Consider the following 21,477-nt stretch of genomic DNA (forward strand, 5'->3'; position numbering starts at 1 on the left):
CCCTTTTTGTTGAGAACGTTTTCTCAATCCCCTGATGCTGAGTCTCAGTTCATTCCAGGATTTCTGTCCCACATTGCCAGGAAGGTCCACACCCCTGGGAGTCATGTCCCATGTAGACAGGGGGAAGGTGGTGAGTTTGCTTGTTGTATTGGCTGGACAGAGAGGCCACATATGAGCAACAAAAGAGGTTCTCTTGGGGCTGACTCTTATACCTAAAATTTAGGTAGGCTCGACCTATCCTTTGTGGGGTTAAGTTTCATATGAACAAACCCCAAGACTGGGGGCTCAGCGTATAGTTTTGGTTGACCACACTGCTTGTGAGAATATCAAGAATTCAACTTGGGGAAGTTGATAAATTCCCCTTTTTAAAAGCCATTCCATTTCTGGTATATTGCATTACGGCACCTAGCAAACTAGAACAGACATCATGAGAGACAAAGAGGGACACTATATATTAATTAAAGGGACAATTCTCCAAGAAAAAATAACAATCGTAAATGCTTATGCTCCCAATGAAGGAGCTCCAAAGTACAGGAGACAGACACTGGCAAAACTGAAGGGAGTGATAGATGTTTCACCAATAATATTAGGAGACTTCAATACACCACTTCCCTGTATAGATAGAACAACAAGACAAAAGATCAACAAGGAAATAGAGAAGTTAAACAACTTGATAAATGAATGATAAATCCTTGATGAATGAATGAAACCTAACAGATATATATTATAGGTCATTACACCCTGTTCTAGTTTGCTGGCTGCCTGAATGCAATATACCATAAATAGGACGGCTTTTGCGAAGGGGAATTTAATAAGTTGTTCCTTTACAGTTCTAAGGACAAGAAAATGTCCCAATTTAAACCAGTCTGCAGAAATGTCCAATCTCAGGCATCCAGGGAAAAAGACCTTGGTTCAAGAAGGCCAAAGACGTTCAGTGTTTCTCTCTCAGCTGGAAGGGCACCTGGCAAACCTGGCGGCATCTATAGCTTCTCTCCAGGCCTCTGGTTTCATGAAGTTCCTCAGGAGGCGTTTTCCTTCTTCATCTCCGAAAGTCGCAGGCAAAGAACTCTCTGCTTTGTGGTTCTGTGGCACTCTGAAGCTTTCTCCAAAATACTTCTTCTTTTATAGGATCCCAGTAATCTAATCAAGACCTCTCCGACGACAGGGGAGAGCTCTGCCTGCTTAGCCACCGTGGCCCGCCGTAAGCCTGGACCTTTTTATACTTTAACATGTTGTCACTGGAATTTAGACTCTGAGGTTTCTGTTGCTTAGGTTTGTATCCCTTGAATGTTATAACAGAGCTTTCATTGAATGCCAGGAACTAAGAACAATATAAAAAAAGATGAACATTTTTCGAATTATTAAGACATTTTTACTTGGAGCACCAATTTATATAAAACGAAGTTAAACGTTTCCTGGTTGGATCAAGCAAGTGAATATCCCTGTAAATCTGGCGCCTGCTCTGCCCCCTGGTGGTATCCTCTGGTCTAGCATGAAAGGGAAAATAAAGTATTTCCGGAAACGGGCGGTGCTGAGTCAGTTCATTTGCATGCCCATAATGCATGGCACACAGGGCATTGCCTACATTTATGTACATCTGCACTGGTGTTTCTTTATAGTTTCAACCTTTCTTCCCTCCGTAGATGACAGTCCATCATAGAATTTACTGCGATAAAGGAGTATGTCACCACCTCTGTCGGATATATAGTAACCATTTCTGTAATAGAGGTTGCACTTAATGGAGACTTACCCATCACCAACACGTAGCTAACAACAAACGAACAAACATTCTTAACATATGATCAATTTTTGGATGCTCTGCCGTAGGTTTTTGCGGAGCAGTTAAGGGTGTGTAATAATAGACTTAGACGGTGTAGGCAGGCAGAAGTTTATAGTGTACAACGTTGTGCTTTTGGTTTGTTTTTAGTAGTGTTTTTTTGCCGCAGTTTTTCTTCATAGCGGTTTGGAGTGTTTTTCGTAGTTTTCTTGTGTTTTTCAAAGTCGTTTAGTGGTTATCAGAACGCTTTTGTGTTTCGGGTTCCATTGTGTGGTTTACGAGTTTCGAGGGCGGTCTTTAAGTGATGTTCTAAGTTTTGCTGTCCTGTGGTTGTCACGGATTGTAGTATGCATGTGTATCTCCCAATATGCTTTGATCTGACATGCAATTGTTTGTGGACTACATTGTTCTCCGTCATAGATGTGTAGTTGGATTTTATTTTGGGTTTGGCAGAGCCTAGCAGTCACAGGCGTGCGTGATTTACTGGTGGAGCAATGTTCAGGTTTGAGCCTATCGGCACAAGAAAGCTCTTTATCTAGTTTTTGACGTATCTGGGTTCTAGTGAATTCCAGGTTAGACCCAGACACCTTTCTAGGGCTTTGTTCGAAGTGTCACACTTCTATAAATTTGATGGCTTATAAAAACAAAACAACTTAAAAAAATAAAAATGAATATAATTGGCTGCACTTTGGATGGCGTTTATATTTATTAAGTTTTTTCCTTAGATAATTTAGCCTTAGAACTAGATCTGGATCAATATTTGTTTAAAATAGGAGTTTGGGGAGAGACGTTTAGATCAAGTTAAAAAGTGTGTGAGTAGGCATCTGCTCTCTCTTCAACCAAAGTAAACTAAAAATTAAACTCAAGACAGAATAATATAAAACTGCAAATGTGAGGTATATATATCTATGATTTAAAAATTTTTTGTGTGGATTAGAACAGCAAGTAATTGCTATAAATTTGAACTTTAGCAATAAAGTTATAAGACAAAGAAATGCTCCCTTAAGTGGATCCTAAATTTAGAAACAAAAAGAAAAGAGGCGGTGTATTTCTGGGACACTTGGGAAAATTTGAACATGTACTCTATTTCATACGGCAGTATTAAGTTAGTAATAATATTACTAATATTACTAATCAAAGTGTGGGCAAGGCTGTGTTCCTTCCGCAGGTTTCAGGGTAAGTAAGTTTCCTTGCTTTATTCAGTTTTTAGATGGTGCTTGTGTATTCCCTGGCCCCGTCCACCTTCTTTGCACCACTACGAGATCTACTAATACTACGATCCTCTTGCCTCCTTCTCATAAGGACTCCTGTGATAACACTGAGCCCACCTGGGTAATCCAGGATAATCCCCGCCTCAAGATTCTTATTCATACCTGCAAAGTCCCTTTTATCATGTAAGAGAACATGTTCACAGTTGTTAGGGGTTAGGATGCAGACATCCTGGAGTCATAGACAGGGGGTAGGGTGGGATATTATTCAGACTAGCACAATAATTCTATGAGATCTGTAGAATGTCCTTGTTCATAGTAGAAACATAATGTGAAGTATTTAGTGGTGAAATGTCATCATATATGAACCCTTCATAAACCTTCATAGACCTCATAAACACACACTGAACGAGATAAAGCAAATGTGTCAAAGGGTATAAAGCTACTTAGGTATTCACTGTACTATTCTTTCCACTTTGGTGTAGCTTTGACTTTTCAAAATAAAAAGTTCAGTGAAAATATATATTAGATTTCCTGTATACCTTAGTTAGATGTTTGCATATTACTTAAGATTTCATTTTTTTTTTTTAGTTCCATTGTTTTTGTGAAACCTAACGACTTTAGACAAGTGGTTCCCAGATTGTTTTTTTCTTTTTTTGGCATGCTATATGGTGGGGGTCACATTTCATTCTTTTTCCACATGAGCATGCCCTTATTGCTGCAATATTTGTTGAATTTTGTTTGGTTCTTTGCTTGCTTATTGTTTGTTTGCTTGGGAAATACATGAGCTGAGAATTGAAACTTGGTCTCCTGCATAGCAGCTGAGAATTCTACCACTGAATCCCCTGGTTCCCAGATTTTTTTTTTAACTTTTTTTTATTAATTAAAAAAAATTAACAAAACATTAAGATCTCATTCCATTCTACATATACAATCAGTGATTCTTAATATCATCACATAGTTGCATATTCATCATTTCTTAGAACATTTGCATCGATTTAGAAAAAGAAATAAAAAGACATCAGAAAAAGAAATAAAACAATAATAGAGAAAAAAAAGATTATACATACCATACCCCTTACCCCTCACTTTCATTTACCACTAGCATTTCAAACTAAATTTATTTTAACATTTGTTCCCCTATTATTTATTTTTATTCCATATGTTCTACTCTTCTGTTGATATAGTAGCTAAAAGGAGCATCAGACATAAGGTTTTCACATTCACAGAGTCTCATTGTGAAAGCTATATCATTGTTCAATCATCCTCAAGAAACATGGCTACTGGAACACAGCTCTACATTTTCAGGCAGTTCCCTCCAGCCTCTCCACTACATCTTGAACAACAAGGTGATATCTACTTAATGCATAAGAATAACCTCCAGGATAACCTCTCGACCCTGTTTGGAATCTCTCAGCCATTGACATTTAGTCTCATTTCACTCTTCTCCCTTTGGTGGAGAAGGTTCTCTCAATCCCTTGATGTTAATTCTCAGCTCATTCTAGGGTTTTTCTCAATCCCTTGATGCTGAGTTACAGCTCATTCCAGGATCTCTGTCCCACGTTGCCAGGAAGGTCCACCCCCCTGGGAGTCATGTCCCACACAGAGAGGCGGAAGGTGGTGAGACTGCTCGTCATGTTGGCTGGAGAGAGAGGCCACATCTGAGCAACAAAAAAGGCTCTCTTGGAGGTGACTCTTAGGCCTAAATTTTAAGTAGACTTGACCTATCCTTTGTGGGGTTAAGTTTCATCCCAGATTTTTAAACTAATAAAATTTAAAGAAAATTTCTGGTGGACTGCCTATGTTTTACCATACATTATATACAAAAGAGTGACATTTAAAGACTGAAAAACCTGAGACTGATGATCACAGAATAAAGCCCACTTCTTTAAACTATGAAATCCATTGAAGTTTATGGAAAATTTGACTATATTTTGTTAACTGTCCTCCCCTCCCCAGGTCCAAAGAGCTGAACATTGAGTCTCAACATCTCCATCTGGGAAACACTGGGCTGCCAGAAACCAACAGGAATAGATCCAGTGATGCCCCCTCGTGGCAGCCTGGAGCATTGCTGCCATCCAATGTCTTTTCCTTTGACTTAGAAAAAAAAGGGTAATTCCCTGCAGGCCAGACAGTGTTGTACGTATTTTGGTTATATGAATAAACAAAACAAATATACCCGTACTGATGGAACTTACGACCAGGTGGAGAGACAGCCGAGAAAAATACCTAAAAATAAGCTCAGTGTTATGGAAAAAAACCGAGCACACTAAGTGGGGCAGAATAGGGAGTTTTACTGTGGGTTGCAGTTTTTTTTCTTTATTGGGTTGCAGGTTTTTGGTTTTACTTTAAATACACATATTTTATATTAAAAACACCAAATGTATAATTCAGGTGATTACAGTGTTGTATTTCTTAAATCTTATAGTCACTAAGAAATGCAAAGGTCTCTTATAGATACAAGAATAAGGTGGTGTGAGGTAGTAGAATGGGGGTGGCCTGGAAATTGGGAGACCTGGGTTATCCTACTCTCCTACATGTAACAACGCATGGGTTGCAGTTTTTTTTTGGCTTTTTTTTTTTTTTGACTTTAAATAAAAGGTGATCGCTAGCCTTCTCTCCAGGCCTCTGGGTTCCAACAACTTTTCCCGAGGTGATTTCCTTTGGCATCTCCAAAGGCCTGGGCTGAGCTGTGAGTACTAAGGTGAGGTATGCTGAGCTGCTTGGGCTGTGCTACATTGATCTCTCTCATTTAAGCACCAGCCAATTAACTCAAACATCATTCATTGCAGCAGGAACACCTCCTAACGACTGCAGATATAATCAGGAAAAGATAAGGTTCACATGCCATTGGCTCATGTCCACAGAAACAGAGCTAGGCACCTTCACCTGGCCAAGTTGACAACTGAATCTAACTACTACATCTCCATTATTTATTCCTTTATTTAGTCCTTCTATTTTACTCATCTGTCCATAGCCTGGATAAACGGAGCATCAGCAACTTTTTCACTTTTCACATGGTCACGTTGTAAAAATTATACAATCATCTTCAAGAATCAAGACTACTAGAATACAGTTCAAGAGCTTCAGGTACTTCCCTCCAGCCATTCCAGTATACCAAAAACAAAAAAGGGATATCTATATAATGCATAAGAATAACCTCCAGGATAGATTCTTGACTCTGAAATCTCTCAACAATTAAAACTTTATTTTATCTCAATCTCTTTTCCTGCGTTTGGTCAAGAAGGTTTTCTCAATTACATGATGCCAGGTCCCAGCTCACCCCTGGGAGTCATGTCCCCCATTACTAGGGAGATTTACACCCCTGGGAGTCATATCCCAGAAAGGTGGGGAGGGCAGTGAGTTCAGCTGCCGAGTTGGCTTAGAGGGAAAGGCTATATCTGAGCAACGAAAGCGTTCTCTGAAAGTAATCTTACTCACGATTGTTGGCTTAGCTTCTCTGCTACAGAAATAAGTTTCACAGGGGCCAGCCTCAAGATCAAGGGCTTATCTGGTAACTTGGAGTCCCTAGGGTTTGAGAGGGTATCAGGGATTTTCCAAGTGGAAACGTTCCATACTTTCCTGCCAGTCCATCAAAGGGCGCTGCCTATACTATGTAATTATCTGCCCAACATACTCTGGGATGTTTCACGGTATTATATTAATCTATACAGAATTACAAGCCCTCGTTGGCTTTCTGGGCTTCATGTGTTTGGGTTGTTTACATGAACTATCCAGACAGATTGAGTAAGATTGTGTGCTACAGAATATTTAGCAACATAAGTCATTTCAAAAGTCTAGTGTGAAAATTAATTCAAAATGATACCTGTCCTGGTTTGAAAGGATTTATGCCCCCTAGAAAAGTCATGTTTTAATCAAAATCCCATTTCATAAAAGTAGAATAATCCCTATTCAATACTGTATGTGTGAAACTGTAATCAGATCACCTCCGTGGATGATTTGATTAAATCAAGATGGTTGTTAAACTGGATTGGGTGACGACACGTCTCCACCCATTTGGGTAGTTCTTGATAAGGTTCTGGAGTCCTATGAAGGAGGAAACATTTTGGAGAATGGAAGATTCAGAGGCAGCACCACGAAGCAGAGTCCACCAGCCAGCGACCTTTGGAGATGAAGAAGGAAAACGCCTCCCGGGGAGCTTCGTGAAACCTGAAGTCAGGAGAGAAAGCTAGCAGAGGATGCCGTGTTCCCCATGTGCCCTTCCGGCTGAAAGAAAAGCCCTGACATGCTCGCCGTGTGCCTTCTCACTTGAGAGAGAAACCCTGAACTTCATCGGCCTTCTTGAACCAAGGTATCTTTCCCTGGATGGGTGCCTTTGATTGGACATTTCTATAGACTTGTTTTAATTGGTACATTTTCTCAGCCTTAGAACTGAAAACTAGCAACTTTTTCAACTCCCCTTTTTAAAAGCCATTCCATTTCTGGTGTATTACATTCCGGCACCTAGCAAACTAGAACAGACATCATGAGAGACAAAGAAGAACACTATATATTAATTAGAGGGACAATTCACCAAGAAAAAATAACAATCGTAAATGTTTATGCTCCCAATGAAGAAGTTCCAAAGTACGAGAGACAGACACTGGCAAAACTGAAGGGAGTGATTGATAGATGTTTTAACAATAATATTAGGAGACTTAAATACACCACTTCCCTCTATAGATAGAACAACAAGACAAAAGATCAACAAGGAAATAGAGAAGTTAAACAACTTGATAAATGAATGAGACCTAACAGACATATATAGGTCATTACACCCTGTTCTAGTTTGGTAGCTGCCTGAATGCAATACACCAGCAATAGGATGGCTTTTACAAAGGGGAATTTAATACTTGTTCGTTTACAGTTCTCAGGACAAGAAATTGTCCCAGTTTAAACCAGTCTGCAGAAATGTCCAATCTCAGGCATCCAGGGAAAGATACTGTCATGGTTAGGGACAGGTGTCAACTTGGCCAAGTTGTGGTACCTTTTCATCTGATTGGGCAAGCGCTGGCCTGTCTGTTGCAATGAGGACATTTCATAGGATTAGGTCATGATCACGTCAGCTACATCCACAGCTGATTCCATTTGTAATCAGCCAAAGGGGAGTGTCTTCTGCAATTAGTGATGCTAAATGCAATCATGGGAAGCCTTTTAAGGAGGACTCAGAGGAGACAGGTGGCATTCCTGCTTTGGCTGGTGAGCCTCTCCTGTGGAGTTCATCCAGGCCATCCATCGGAGCCATTGGCTTCGCAGCCTGCCCTGTGGATTTTGGACTCTGCGTTCCTACGGTCACGTGAGACACTTTCATAAATTTTATATTTGCAAGTGTTCCCTGTTGGTTCTGTTTCTCTAGAGAACCCTAACTAATACAGATACCTTGGTTCAAGAAGGCCAAATACATTCAGCGTTTCTCTCTCAGCTGGAAGGGCACCTGGCAAACCTGGTGACATGCTGGCTTCTCTCGGGCCTCTTGTTTCATGAGGCTCCTCAAAAGGCGTTTTCCTTCTTCATCTCCAAAAGCCGCTGGCAAAGAACTCTCTGCTTTGTGGTTCTGTGGCATTCTGAAGATTTCTCCAAAATACTTCTTTTATAGGATTCCAGTAAACTAATCAAGACCCACATAGAACGAGTGGAGACGCATCTCCATCTAAGCAAGTTTGATACCCACAGCTGATTGAGTCACATCTCCATGGAGATAACCTAATCAAGCTTCGAACCTATAGTACTGAATAGGGATTAGAAGAAAGGGTTCCTCCCTCAAGATTGATTGGGATTAAAACATGACTTTTTTAGGGTACATAAATCCTTTCAAACCAGCACACACCACAAAATGCCAGGATATACATTCTTCTCTAGAGCTCATGGAACATTGCCCAGGATAGATCATATGTTGGGGGCACAAAACAGGTCTTTTTAAATTTAAAACATTGAAATTATTCAAAGCACTTTCTCTGATCACGAGGAAATGAAGCTGGATCTCAATAACTACTAAAGAATGAGAACTTTCACATGTATGGAGATCAAACAACACACTCTTAAAAAATCAGTGGGTCAAAGAGAAAATTACTAGAGAAATCAGTAGCTATGTGAAGACCAGTGAAAATGAGAATACAACAGAGCAGAACTTATGGAATGCAGCTGTGCTGAGAGGGAAACATATTGCCCTGAATTCCTATGTTAAAAAACAGGAAAGAGCAAAAATTGAGGACTTACCTGCTCACCTGGAAGAACTTGAGAAAGAACGGCAGGTGAACCCCAAGGCCAATAGAAGAAGAGAAATAACAAAGATTAAAAGAGTGAAATGAATGGGAGAACAAAAGAAGAAAAGAAAGAAAGAATAATGCCAAAAGTTGGTTCTTTGAGAAAATCAATAAAATTGATGGGCCACTAGCAAGACAGACAAAGAAAACGAGAGGATGCGAATAAATACAATCAGAACAGAAAAGGGGTGCATTTTTCTGAAGAGCAAATACACGACTCAAAAATACATGAAGAGATGCTTATTGTCATTAGTTATATGGGAAATGTAGATCAAAATTATAATGAGATACCAACTGTATTAGTTAGGGTTCTCTAGAGAAACAGAACCAACAGGGAACACTTGCAAATATAAAATTTATGAAAGTGTCTCACGTGACCGTAGGAACGCAGAGTCCAAAATCCACAGGGCAGGCTGCGAAGCCAATGGCTCCGATGGATGGCCTGGATGAACTCCACAGGAGAGGCTCACCAGCCAAAGCAGGAATGCCACCTGTCTCCTCTGAGTCCTCCTTAAAAGGCTTCCCATGATTGCATTTAGCATCACTAATTGCAGAAGACACTCCCCTTTGGCTGATTACAAATGGAATCAGCTGTGGATGTAGCTGACGTGATCATGACCTAATCCTATGAAATGTCCTCATTGCAACAGACAGGCCAGCGCTTGCCCAATCAGATGAAAAGGTACCACAACTTGGCCAAGTTGACACCTGTCCCTAACCATGACACCAACTCACACCTATAAGAATGCTGCTATTAAAGAAATAGGAAAGCATGAATGCTGGACAGGATGTGCAGGAATTGGGACATTTATGCCCTGCTGGCAGGAATGTATTTTGGTACAGCCACTACAGAAGACAATTTGGCAGTTCCTTAGGAAACTAAATATCGAGTTGCCCTATGACCCAGCAATAGCACGACTTGGTATATACCCAGAGGAGCTGAAAGCAGCGTCACAAACAGACATTTATACAACGATGTTTATAGCAGCATTATTCACAATAGCCAAAAGATGGAAAAATGCCCATTAAGAGATGAGTAGATTAACAAAATGTGGTATATACATACGATGGACTATTATGCAGCAATAAGACAAAATGATGTCCCGAAGCACGGGACAAGATGGATGAGCCTTGAGGACGTAATACCGAGTGAAATAAGCCAGACACAAAGGATAGATACTATATGAGTCCACTTTTATGACCATGTAAAGATAAAATGAGATAGGGGACCTAGAGGTACACAGAAGTTAGAGATGGGTGAACAGTTAACTTATGAGGTTTGAACTCAGATGTAAGATAGAAGTAAAAGTGATTCTCTAGTGGATTTGTAAGTAACATTACCATAGTGAAGGTGAACAAAATTGAAAGGGGTTGCATAGATTTATGTGCCCCACTGATTACCACTAGAAATATAAATTATGTGTTGCAAGAACGACCTCAAAGGTATGATTCGCGTCCAAGCAGCGTTTAAGTCCAGGGTAGATGCCGAAAACTGCTGTTGCATGCTATGTGCACAGGAAAACATCAGCAGTACCATAGCAACAGACAAATGGAGTCCTGAGTGGTAATTATTACGTGTGGATTTTGACAGGCTGTTTTATGTATCTATCACCTGGTACTTAGAGATAAGGATGAAGCTGATCAGGTTGGGATTAAGGTTATTCAGAACACAGGGGTAAGGAAGACATTGTCTATATTTTAGAACCTCACCTACTCTTTCAGACCATAGGAAGAAAGATTTATTTTTCCAGAACCTAACTTTCCTGTGGCACATATTCTAACTCGGCCTGTCTGCATAGCTCATTGACGAATTGAAACACAGGGAGCCCAGAATAAGGATGAGGTCCTTTAATCCTGTACAGCTTAATATAATGGCTGGATACATCCTTGAGTACATTAAGGAGATAATAAGAACATGTTGGCAAAGCCTCTTGAGGGAAGAGAAAAAATATGGAACGATTAAACTTTACCATCAGGGAATCCCCTGACACTGTGTCAAACATTAGGGACACTCAAATCAATAGACCAAGCCCTTGATCCTGAGGCTTATTCTTGGGAAGCTTATGTAGGTAGCAGAGAAGCTTAGCCTATCTGTAGGTATGCCTAAGAGTTACTTCTGGAGGACCTCTTTTGTTGCTCAGATGTGGCCTCACTCTCTCTAAGCCCAACTCTGCAATTGAGATCATTTCCCTCGTCCTCCCGCCACGTGGGATATGACATGCAGGGGTGAAAGTGTCCCTGGAGGTGTGGGAAATGACACCCAGGGATGAGTCTGGCCCTGGCACCATAGGAGCAACCATTCCATCCTGACTAAAACCGGGAAAAGAAGTGTAACTAATAAAGTATCTGTGGCTGGGAGAGTTCAAATGGAGTCGAGAGGCTACTCTGCAGGGCACTCTTGCGCAAGCTTCAGCTAGACATTGCTACCTCTCATTACTTGCCAACCCCCAACCAAAACCGTTTTGGTTAATCCTAACACCTAGGGTATTATATAAGATTCTGCCTTTTTGTATGTATGTTATATTTCAAAAAAAAAAAAAAAAAAAAGAAAGAGAAAGTAAGAAAGAAAAGTTGATTGTGATGAAAAAAAAAATTTATTCCTTCGAGCCTCCTATGTTCTGGAGCAGGTACAAGGAAGAACCTGAGAGTATCGCGTGGTGGCCCATACAATGTACATCTTGTTGTGGTGCTTCTTGCACACCCACGGTAAGCGCTGCTTGGCCACCTGGCTTGTGGTCTCGCGGCGGCCCTCCTTCGTGTACACCTTGCTTGCGCCCCATGCACGCCCGGCCCCCCTGATGCCCGACTGTACCTCCTAATTCTTCAGCTCCTCCCGGATCACGGAGCCCTCGCCTTCTAGCTGTTCCAGCTACTCCTACAAGCCTGTCTGCTTGCAGGGCCCCGCCTCGTCTTCTGGCCCTGTCTGCTTCAGGCAGTTTCACTCCACCAGGAGGGCCAGCAGCTGGCCCAGGCGGGCTCCTCCTCCTCTGCCTCCGCACCCCACCCCGCCATCCTCAAAGCCCTCACCTCAGGGCTGCCAAGGCATGCCCGGGGCTCTCAAGCCCACTCCCCTTCCCTGCCCCTGGGGGCCCAAAAGGTGCCTAATGCCTTTTTTATGTTCCAGTATTCTATCCAGGATACATTCCATTCCATGACCATTTAAAATCATGTTCTTGTCTGGAATTACCAGGTCTGGTCCTCCACATTAATGGTTTGTAATGCTTAATCATCGCCTTTCCAATTTGTTTGTATGTTTTGTAATCATTTGTTAAAACATGGACTTTTTTTTTCTTTACTGCCAGGACAGGAACCAGGAATCGAACCTGGCGTCTCCCCCACGGCAGGGGAGAACCCTGCCTGCTGAGCCAACGTGGCCCGCCTTAAACTTGGACATTTTTATAGTTTAACATGTTGTCACTGGAATTTAGACTGAGGTTTCTGTTGCTTAGGTTTGTATCCATTGAATGTTATAACAGAGCTTTCCTTGAATGCCAGGAACTAACAACAATGTCAAAAAAGATGAACCTTTTTCGAATTATTAAGACATTTTTACTGGGAGCACCAGTTATAAAACGAGGTTAAACGTTTCCTGGTTGGATCATGCAAGTGAATATCCCTGAAAACCAGGCGCCTGCTCTGCCCCCTGGTGGTACCCTCTGTCTTGCATTGGAAGGAAATAAAGTATTTCCGGAACGCACGGGGTTGAGTCAGCTCATTTGCATGCCCATAATGCATGGCACACATGGCATTGCCTTCATTTATGTCCATGTCCACTGGTGTTTCCTTATACTTCCAACCTTTCATCCCCTCGTAGATGAAAAGCCATCAAAGAATTGACTGCGATAAAGAGCTATATCAGTACCTCTGTCGGATACGTAGTCACCATTTGTGATCTAGCAGTTGTTCTTAACTGCATCCGGACCCAACAGAAAAGTGATTTTATAACAAACAAAACATTTAGATATCAATTTTTGGATGCCCTGTCGTAGGTTTTTGCAGGGTAGTCAGACTGGTGTGAAAAAGTAAGACTGTGTAACATCTATAAGCGGTGTGGTTTTTTTTTTAGTGTTGTTCGGTAGTATGAGTTGGGTTTCTTGGTGGTTTTGTGCTGATACTTGGTTTCGTTGCTTTTTTGCCACATTTATAAAGCATAACTGTGGTGTTTGTTTTTTCGCGTCTGTTTGTTGTGTTTGCTTAAATTTCTGAGGTTAACGTGGAGTAATTTGTGATAATCTGAGATTATAAAGGATTGAAATACGCAGGTACGTGTCGCGTACCCTTTAACCTCTTACCAAAGATTATTTTATGAACAACGTTATCGTTCGTTGGAAACCACCAATTGGGGTTTGGGGTTTGGGGTTTGGGGTTTGGGGTTTGGGGTTTTGGGTTTCTTTTGGGGGTGGGCAGAGCCTGGAGGTAGCAGACATGGTTTACTGGTGGAGTAATGTTTAGGCTTTAACCTCCCACCACAAGAAATCTTCCAACCTATGTTTTTGACGTACCAGGGTTTTCTACTAAATGCCCGGTTAGACCCAGACACCTTTCTACGGCTCTGGCTCGAAGTGTCACACTTGTGTAAGTTTTGATGGCTTACAAAAACAACAAATTAAAAAATAAAAGTTAAAAATGAATATAATTTGGATGGCATTTATATTGATTTAGTTTTTTCCTGAGATAATTTAGCCTTAAAACTAGAATTGGATCATTTGTTTAAAATAGGAATTTGGGGAGAGACGTTTAGATCAGGTTAAATGGAATACCAGAATACCCCAAAGATAGCAGGCCAACAGTTAAAAAGTGTGTAAGTCGGCATCTGCTCTCTCTTCAACCAAAGTAAACTAAAAATTAAGCTCAGGACTGAGAATAATATAAAACTGCAAATGTGAGGTATATCTGTGATTTAAAATTTTTGCGTGGATTAGAACAGCGAGTAATTGCTATGAATGTAAACTTTAGCAATGAATTTATATTATAAGACAAACAAATGCTCCCTTAAGTGGATCCTAAATTTAGAAACAAAAAGAAAACAAGAGGTGTATTTCTGGGACATTTGGGGAAATTTGAACGTGCACTCTATTTCATACGACAGTATTAAATTAATAATTATATTAGTTTTCTTGTTGCTGCTATGAAAGACACTGTGAAACCACTACACAAATTTATTGGTTTAAAACAACACAATTTACTCTCTTACAGTTCTGGAGGTCACTAGCCTCAAATCAAGGTGTGGGCACGGCTGTGTTCCTTCCGCAGGTTTCAGGGTAAGTTTCCTTGCCTTATTCAGCTTTTTAGATGCTGCTTGTATTACCTGGCCCCTTCTGCCTACTTTGTGCCACTACAGGAGCCACTAATACTACAATCCTCCTGCCTCCTTATCATAAGGACACCTGGGCCCACCTGGGTAATCCAGGATAATCCCCACCTCAAGATTCTTAATCTTCCCTGCAAAGTCCCTTTTATCATGTAAAATAGCATGTTCACAATGTTAGGGGTTAGGATGCAGACATCCTGGGGTCATAGGCAGGGGGTAGGGTGGGGTATTATTCTGATTAGCACAATAATTCTATGAGATCTTTATAATGTCCTTGTTCTTAGTACAATCATAATCTGAAGTATTTAGTGATGAAATGTCATATCTGAACTCTTCAAAAACCTCAGTAAACACACACACGGAAAGAGATAAAGGAAATGTGTCAAAGGGTATAAAGCTAATTAGGTATTCACTGTACAATTCTTTCCATTTTGGTGTAAATTTGACTTTTCAAAATAAAAAGTTTGGTGAAAATATATATTAAATTCCCTGTATACCTGAGTTAGATGTTTGCATACTACTTAAGATTTCATTTTTTTAACGTTCCATTGTTTTTATGAAATCTGAACCACTTTAGACCAGTGGTTCCCAGAATTTTTTTTTTTTTTTTTTTTTTTTTGGCATGCTCTCTGGTGGTGGTCACATTTCATTCTTTTTCCACATGAGCATGTCCTTATCGCCCCAATATTTGTTGAATTTTATTTGGTTCTTTGTTTGCTTGCTTATTGTTTGTTTGCTTGGGAAGTACATGACCTGGGAACTGAAACTTGGTCTCCTGCATAGCAGGTGAGAATTCTACCACTGAACTACCCTTGCATCCCCTGGTTCCCGGATTTTTGGACGAATAAAATTTAAAGAAGATTTCTGGTGGACTGCCTATGTTTTACCATCCATCATATACAAAAGAAATGACATTTAAAGACAAACAAAAACGGAGACTGACGATCTCAGAATAAAGCCCACTTCTTTAAACTATGAAATCCATTTAAGTTTATGGAAAATTTAACTATATTTTGTTAACTGTCCTCCCCTCCCCAGGCCCAAACAGAGGAACGTTGAGCCTCAACCTCTCCGCCTGGGAAAGACTGGGCTGCCAGAAACCAACAGGAGTAGATCCAGTGATGCCCCCTCGTGGCAGCCTGGAGCATTACTGTCATCCAGCGTCATTTCCTATGACTTAGAAGGGTAATTCCCTGCAGGCCAGACAGTGTTGTACGTATTTTGGTTATATGAATAAACAAAACAAATGTATACTGATGGAGCTTACGACTGGGGGGAGAGACAGCTGATAAAAAAAACCTAAAAATAAGCTCAGTATTATGGAAAAAAACCGAGCAGACTAAGTGGGGCAGAATAGGGAATTTTATTGTGGGTTGCAGTTGTTTTTTCTTTAATGGGTTGCAAGTTGTTTTTTTGTTTTACTTTAAAAAATATATTTTATATCAAAAACACCAAATGTATAATTCAGGTGATTACAGTGTTGTATTTCTTAAATCTTATAGTCACCAAGAAATGCAAAGGTTTCTTATAGATACAGGAATGAGGTGGTGTGAGGTAGTAGAATGGGGGTTGCCTGGAAATTGGGAGACCTGGGTTATCCACTCTCCTACACATAACAACACATGGGTTCCAGTTTTGTTTTGTTTTTGTTTTTGTTTTTTTGGCTTTTAATAAAACGGTATTTATTTAGTTAGATCTTCAGAAGAAAGGCAGCTAACTTTCAACTGAGGTTCTTTCTTAAGTGGGGAGGCACAGGGTGATCACTGCTGGCCTTCTCTCCAGGCCTCTGCATTCCAACAGCTTTCCCCGGGGTGATTCCTTTCTGCATTTCCAAAGGCCTGGTCTTAGCTGGGAGTGCTGAGATGAGGTATACTGAGCTCCTTGGGCTGTGCTACATTGAGTCTCTCATTTAAGCACCAGCCGATTAAATCAAACATCATTCATTGCAGCAGGCACGCCTCCTAGCCCAATGCAGATGTAATTATGAACAGATGAGGTCACATGCCATTGGCTCATGTCCACAGCAACAGAACTAGGCATCTTCACCTGGCCAAGTTGACCGCTGAATCTAACTATCACACTTCCCATTATTTATTCCTTTATTTAGTCCTTCTATTTTACTCATCTGTCCATAGCCTGGATAAAGGAAGCATCAGCAACTTTTTCACTTTGCAGATGGTCACATTGTAAAATTTATATAATCATCTTCAAGAATCAAGACTACTAGAATACAGTTCAAGAGCTTCAGGTACTTCCCTCCAGCCATTCTAGTATACCACAAACAAAAAAGGGATATCTATATAATGCATAAGAATAACCTCCAGGATAGATTCTTGATTCTGAAATTTCTCAACGATTGAAACTTTATCTCATTCTCTTTTCCCGCTTTTGGTCAAGAAGGTTTTCTCAATTCCATGATGCCAGGTCCTGATCACCCCTGGGAGTCATGTCCCACATTGCCAGGGAGATTTACACCCCTGGGAGTCATGTCCCACAAAGGTGGGGAGGGCAGTGAGTTCACCTGCTGATTTGGCTTAGAGGGAAAGACTATATCTGAGCAACAAAAGAGTTCTCTGAAAGTAATCTTACTCACGATTGTTGGCTTAGCTTCTCTGCTACAGAAATAAGTTTCACAGGAGCCAGCCTCAAGATCAAGGGCTTACCTGTTAACTTGGGAGTCCCTAGGGTTTAAGAAAGTATCAGAAATTTTCCAAGAGGAAACGTTGCATACTTTCCTGCCAGTCCATCAAGGGGCATTGCCTATACTATGTAATTATCTGCGTAAATACTCTGGGATGTTTCGTGTGTTATATTAATCTATACAGAGTTACAAGCCCTCGTTCACATTCTGGGCTTCATGTGTTTGGGTTGTTTAAATGAACTATCCAGATAGGTTGAGTAAGATTGTGTGCTACAGAATATTTAGCAACATTAAGTCATTTCAAAAGTCTAGTGTGAAGATGGATTCAAAATGATACTTGTGCTGGTTTAAAAGGATGTATGCCCCCTAGAAATGCCATGTTTTAATCAAAATCTCATTTCATAAAAGTAGAATAATCCCTATTCAATTCTCTATGTGTGAAACTGTAATGAGATCATCTCCCTGGATGATTTGATTAAATCAAGATTGGTTGTTATGCTGGATGAGGTGACAACATGTCTCCACCCATGTGGGTGGTTCTTAATAAGGTTCTGGAGTCCTATGAAGGAGGAAATGTTTTGGAGATGGAAGATTCAGAGAGAGCAGAGAATGCTGCAGCACCACGAAGCAGAGAGTCCACCAGCCAGTGACCTTTGGAGATGAAGAAGGAAAACGCCTCCCGGGGAGCTTCAAGAAACCAGAAGCCAGGAGAGAAAGCCAGCACATGACGCCATGTTCGCCACGTGCCCTTCCAGTCAAGAGAGAAACTATGACTGTGTTCACCATGTGCCTTCTCACTTGAGAGAGAAACCCTGAACTTCATTGGCCTTCTTGAACCGAGGTATCTTTCCCTGGATGCCTTTGATTGGACATTTCCATAGACTTGTTTTAATTGGTACATTTTCTCAGCCTTAGAACAGAAAACTAGCAACTTTTTAAACTCCCCTTTTTACAAGCCATTCCTTTTCTGGTATATTGCCTTACGGCACCTAGCAAACGAGAACAGACATCATGAGAGACAAAGAAGGACACTATATATTAATTACAGGGACAATTCACCAAGAAAAAATAACAATCGTAAATATTTACGCTCCCAATGAAGGAGTTCCAAAGTACATGAGACAGTCACTGGCAAAACTGAAGGGAGTGATTGATAGATGTTTTAACAATAATATTAGGAGACTTCAATACACCACTTCCCTCTATAGATAAAACAACAAGGCAAAAGATCAACAAAGAAATAGAGAAGTTAACCAACTTGATAAATGAGTGATAAATCATTGATAAATGAATAAGACCTAACAGACATATATAGGTCATTACACCCTGTTCTAGTTTGCTGGCTGCCTGAATGCAATATGCCAGCAATAGGACGGCTTTTACGAAGGGGAATTTAATAAGTTGTTCGTTTACAGTTCCAAGGACAAGAAAATGTCCCAATTTAAGCCAGTCTGCAGAAATGTCCAATCACAGGCATCCAGGGAAAGATACCTTGGTTCAAGAAGGCCAAATACATTCAGCGTTTCTCTCTCAGCTGGAAGGGCACCTGGCAAACCTGGTGGCATCCGCTGGCTTCTCTCATGAGGCTCCTCAAGAGGTGTTTTCCTTCTTCATCTCCAAAAGTCGCTGGCAAAGAACTCTCTGCTTTGTGGTTCTGTGACATTCTGAAGCTTTTCCCAAAATACTTCTTCTTTTATAGGATTCCAGTAAACTAATCAAGACCCACATAGAACGAGTGGAGACGCATCTCCATCTAAGCAAGTTTGATAGCCACAACTGATTGAGTCACATCTCCATGGAGATAACCTAATCAAGCTTCGAACCTATAGTACTGAATAGGGATTAGAAGGAAGGGTTCCTCCCTCAAGATTGATTGGGATTAAAACATGGCTTTTCTAGGGTACAAAAATCCTTTCAAACCAGCACACACCACAAAATGCCAGGATATACATTCTTCTCTAGTGCTCATGGAATATTACCCTGAATGGATCATATGTTGGGGGCACAAAACAGGTCTTTTTAAATTTAAAACATTGAAATTATTCAAAGCATTTTCTCTGATCACAAGGTAATGAAGCTGGATCTCAATAACTACTAAAGAATGAGAACTTTCACATGTATGGAGATCAAACAACACACTCTTAAAAAATCAGTGGGTCAAAGAGGAAATTGCTAGAAAAATCAGTAGCTATGTGGAGACCAGTGAAAATGAGAATACAACAGAGCAGAACTTATGGGATGCAGCTGTGCTGAGAGGGAAACGTATTGCCCTGAATGCCTATGTTAAAAAACAGGAAAGAGCAAAAATCGAGGACTTACCTGCTCACCTGGAGGAACTTGAGAAAGAACGGCAGGTGAACCCCAAGGCCAATAGAAGAAGAGAAATAAAAAATATTAAAACAGAATGAAATGAATGGAAGAACAAAAGAAAGAAAGAATAACACCAAAAGTTGGTTCTTTGAAAAAATCAATAAAATTGATGGGCCACTAGCCAAGACAGACAAAGAAAACGAGAGGATGCGAATAAATACAATCAGAACAGAGAAGGGATGCATTTTTCTTAAGAGCAAATACACATGACTCAAAAACACATGAAGAGATGCTTATTTTCATTAGTTATATGGGAAACGCAGATCAAAACTATAATGAGATACCAACTCACATCTATAAGAATGCTGCTATTAAAGAAATAGGAAGGCATGAATGTTGGACAGGATGTGGAGAAATTGGGACATTTTTGCCCTGCCTGCGGGAATGTATGATGGTACAGCTACTACAGAAGACAGTTTGGCAGTTCCTTAGGAAACTAAATATCGAGTTACCCTATGACCCAGCAATAGCACGACTTGGTATATACCCAGAGGAGCTGAAAACAGCATCACAAACAGACATTCTTACATCAGTGTTTATAGCAGTATTTTTCACAATAGCCAAAAGATGGGAAAATGCCCATAAAGAGATGAGTAGATTAACAAAATGTGGTATATGCATACGATGGACTATTATGCAGCAATAAGATGAAATGACGTCCCGAAGCACGGGACAAGATGGATGAGCCTTGAGGACATAATGCTGAGCGAAATAAGCCAGACACAAAGGATAGATACTATATGAGTCCACGTTTATGACCATGGTAAAGATAAAATGAGATAGGGGACTTACAAGTACACAGAAGTTAGAGATGGGTGAACAGTTAACTTATGAGGTTTGAACTCAAATGTAAGATAGAAGTGAAGGTGATTCTCTAGTGGGTCTTTAAGTAGTATTACCACAGTGAAGGTGAACAAAATTGAAAGGGGTTGCATAGACTTATGTGCCCCACCGATTACCACTAGAAATATAAATATAAATTACCACAAGAACTACCTCAAAGGTATGATTTGCGTTCAAGCAGTGTTTAAGTCCAGGGTAGGCATGGAAAACTGCTGTTGCATGCTATGTGCTGTTTAACAGGAAAACATCAGCAGTACCACAGGGGTACATGATGGGAGGAGGGACAAGAGTTAATGGGTGGTTAGGTTTCCTATTTGATGAGGGTGTGGTTATTGGTTATCTTTCTCTTGGGAATGATGAAATTATCCAAAATCGAGAGTTTTGATGGCCTGTGGACTTTGGGCATTATACGTGATGCCTAATGAATGCAGATGGCCAAATAATGCACCGACTGAGAAGTAGACTGCTGAACGATGGTGTATACATATGATCGAATGTTGTGCTGCTACAAAAAGGAACGAAGTCATGAGGCATGCAACGATGTGAATGAACCTGTGGGACACTTAGTGAGGTCAAATAATCCAGAAACAAAAGAACAATTATTGTATGATCTCTTTTAAAAAATGCTTATAAGAAAACAGGGGCCTAGATTGTAAGTTCTTATAGCAGACACATGGAGTCCAGAGTGGTAATTATTACGTGTGGATTTTGACAGGCTCTTTTATGTATCTATCACCTGGTATTTAGAGATAAGGGTGAAGCCGATCAGGTTGGGACTAATGTTATTCAGAACACAGGGGTAAGGAAGACATTGTCTATATTTTAGAACCTCACCTACTCTTTCAGATCACAGGAAGAAAGGTTTATTTTTCCAGAAACTAACTTTCCTGTAGCACATATTTTAACTCAACCTGTCTGGGTAGCTCATTGATGAATTGAAAGCTAGGGAGCCCAGAATAAGGATGAGGTCCTTTAATCCTGTACAGCTTCATATAATTGCTGGATACATCCTCAAGTACATTAAGGAGATAATAAGAACATATTGGCAAAGCCTCTTGAGGGAT

General features: G+C 40.5%; 1 long non-coding RNA gene across 2 annotated transcripts; it reads left to right on the forward strand.

Annotated features, from left to right (window-relative positions):
* The first annotated feature begins 13,202 nt into the window (after positions 1–13,202).
* LOC143663200 (uncharacterized) lies at positions 13,203–15,769 on the forward strand. 2 transcript variants are annotated; one of them, XR_013165863.1, is made up of 3 exons: positions 13,203–13,270; positions 14,445–14,509; positions 15,598–15,769. It is a non-coding gene; the product is annotated as an uncharacterized LOC143663200 (long non-coding RNA). The 2 variants fall into 2 exon arrangements; XR_013165866.1 differs by lacking the exon at positions 13,203–13,270 and adding an exon at positions 13,629–13,823.
* Positions 15,770–21,477: the final 5,708 nt, after the last annotated feature.

This window comes from Tamandua tetradactyla, chromosome 2, assembly GCF_023851605.1.
Source record: "Tamandua tetradactyla isolate mTamTet1 chromosome 2, mTamTet1.pri, whole genome shotgun sequence".
Taxonomy (NCBI): Eukaryota; Metazoa; Chordata; class Mammalia; order Pilosa; family Myrmecophagidae; genus Tamandua; species Tamandua tetradactyla.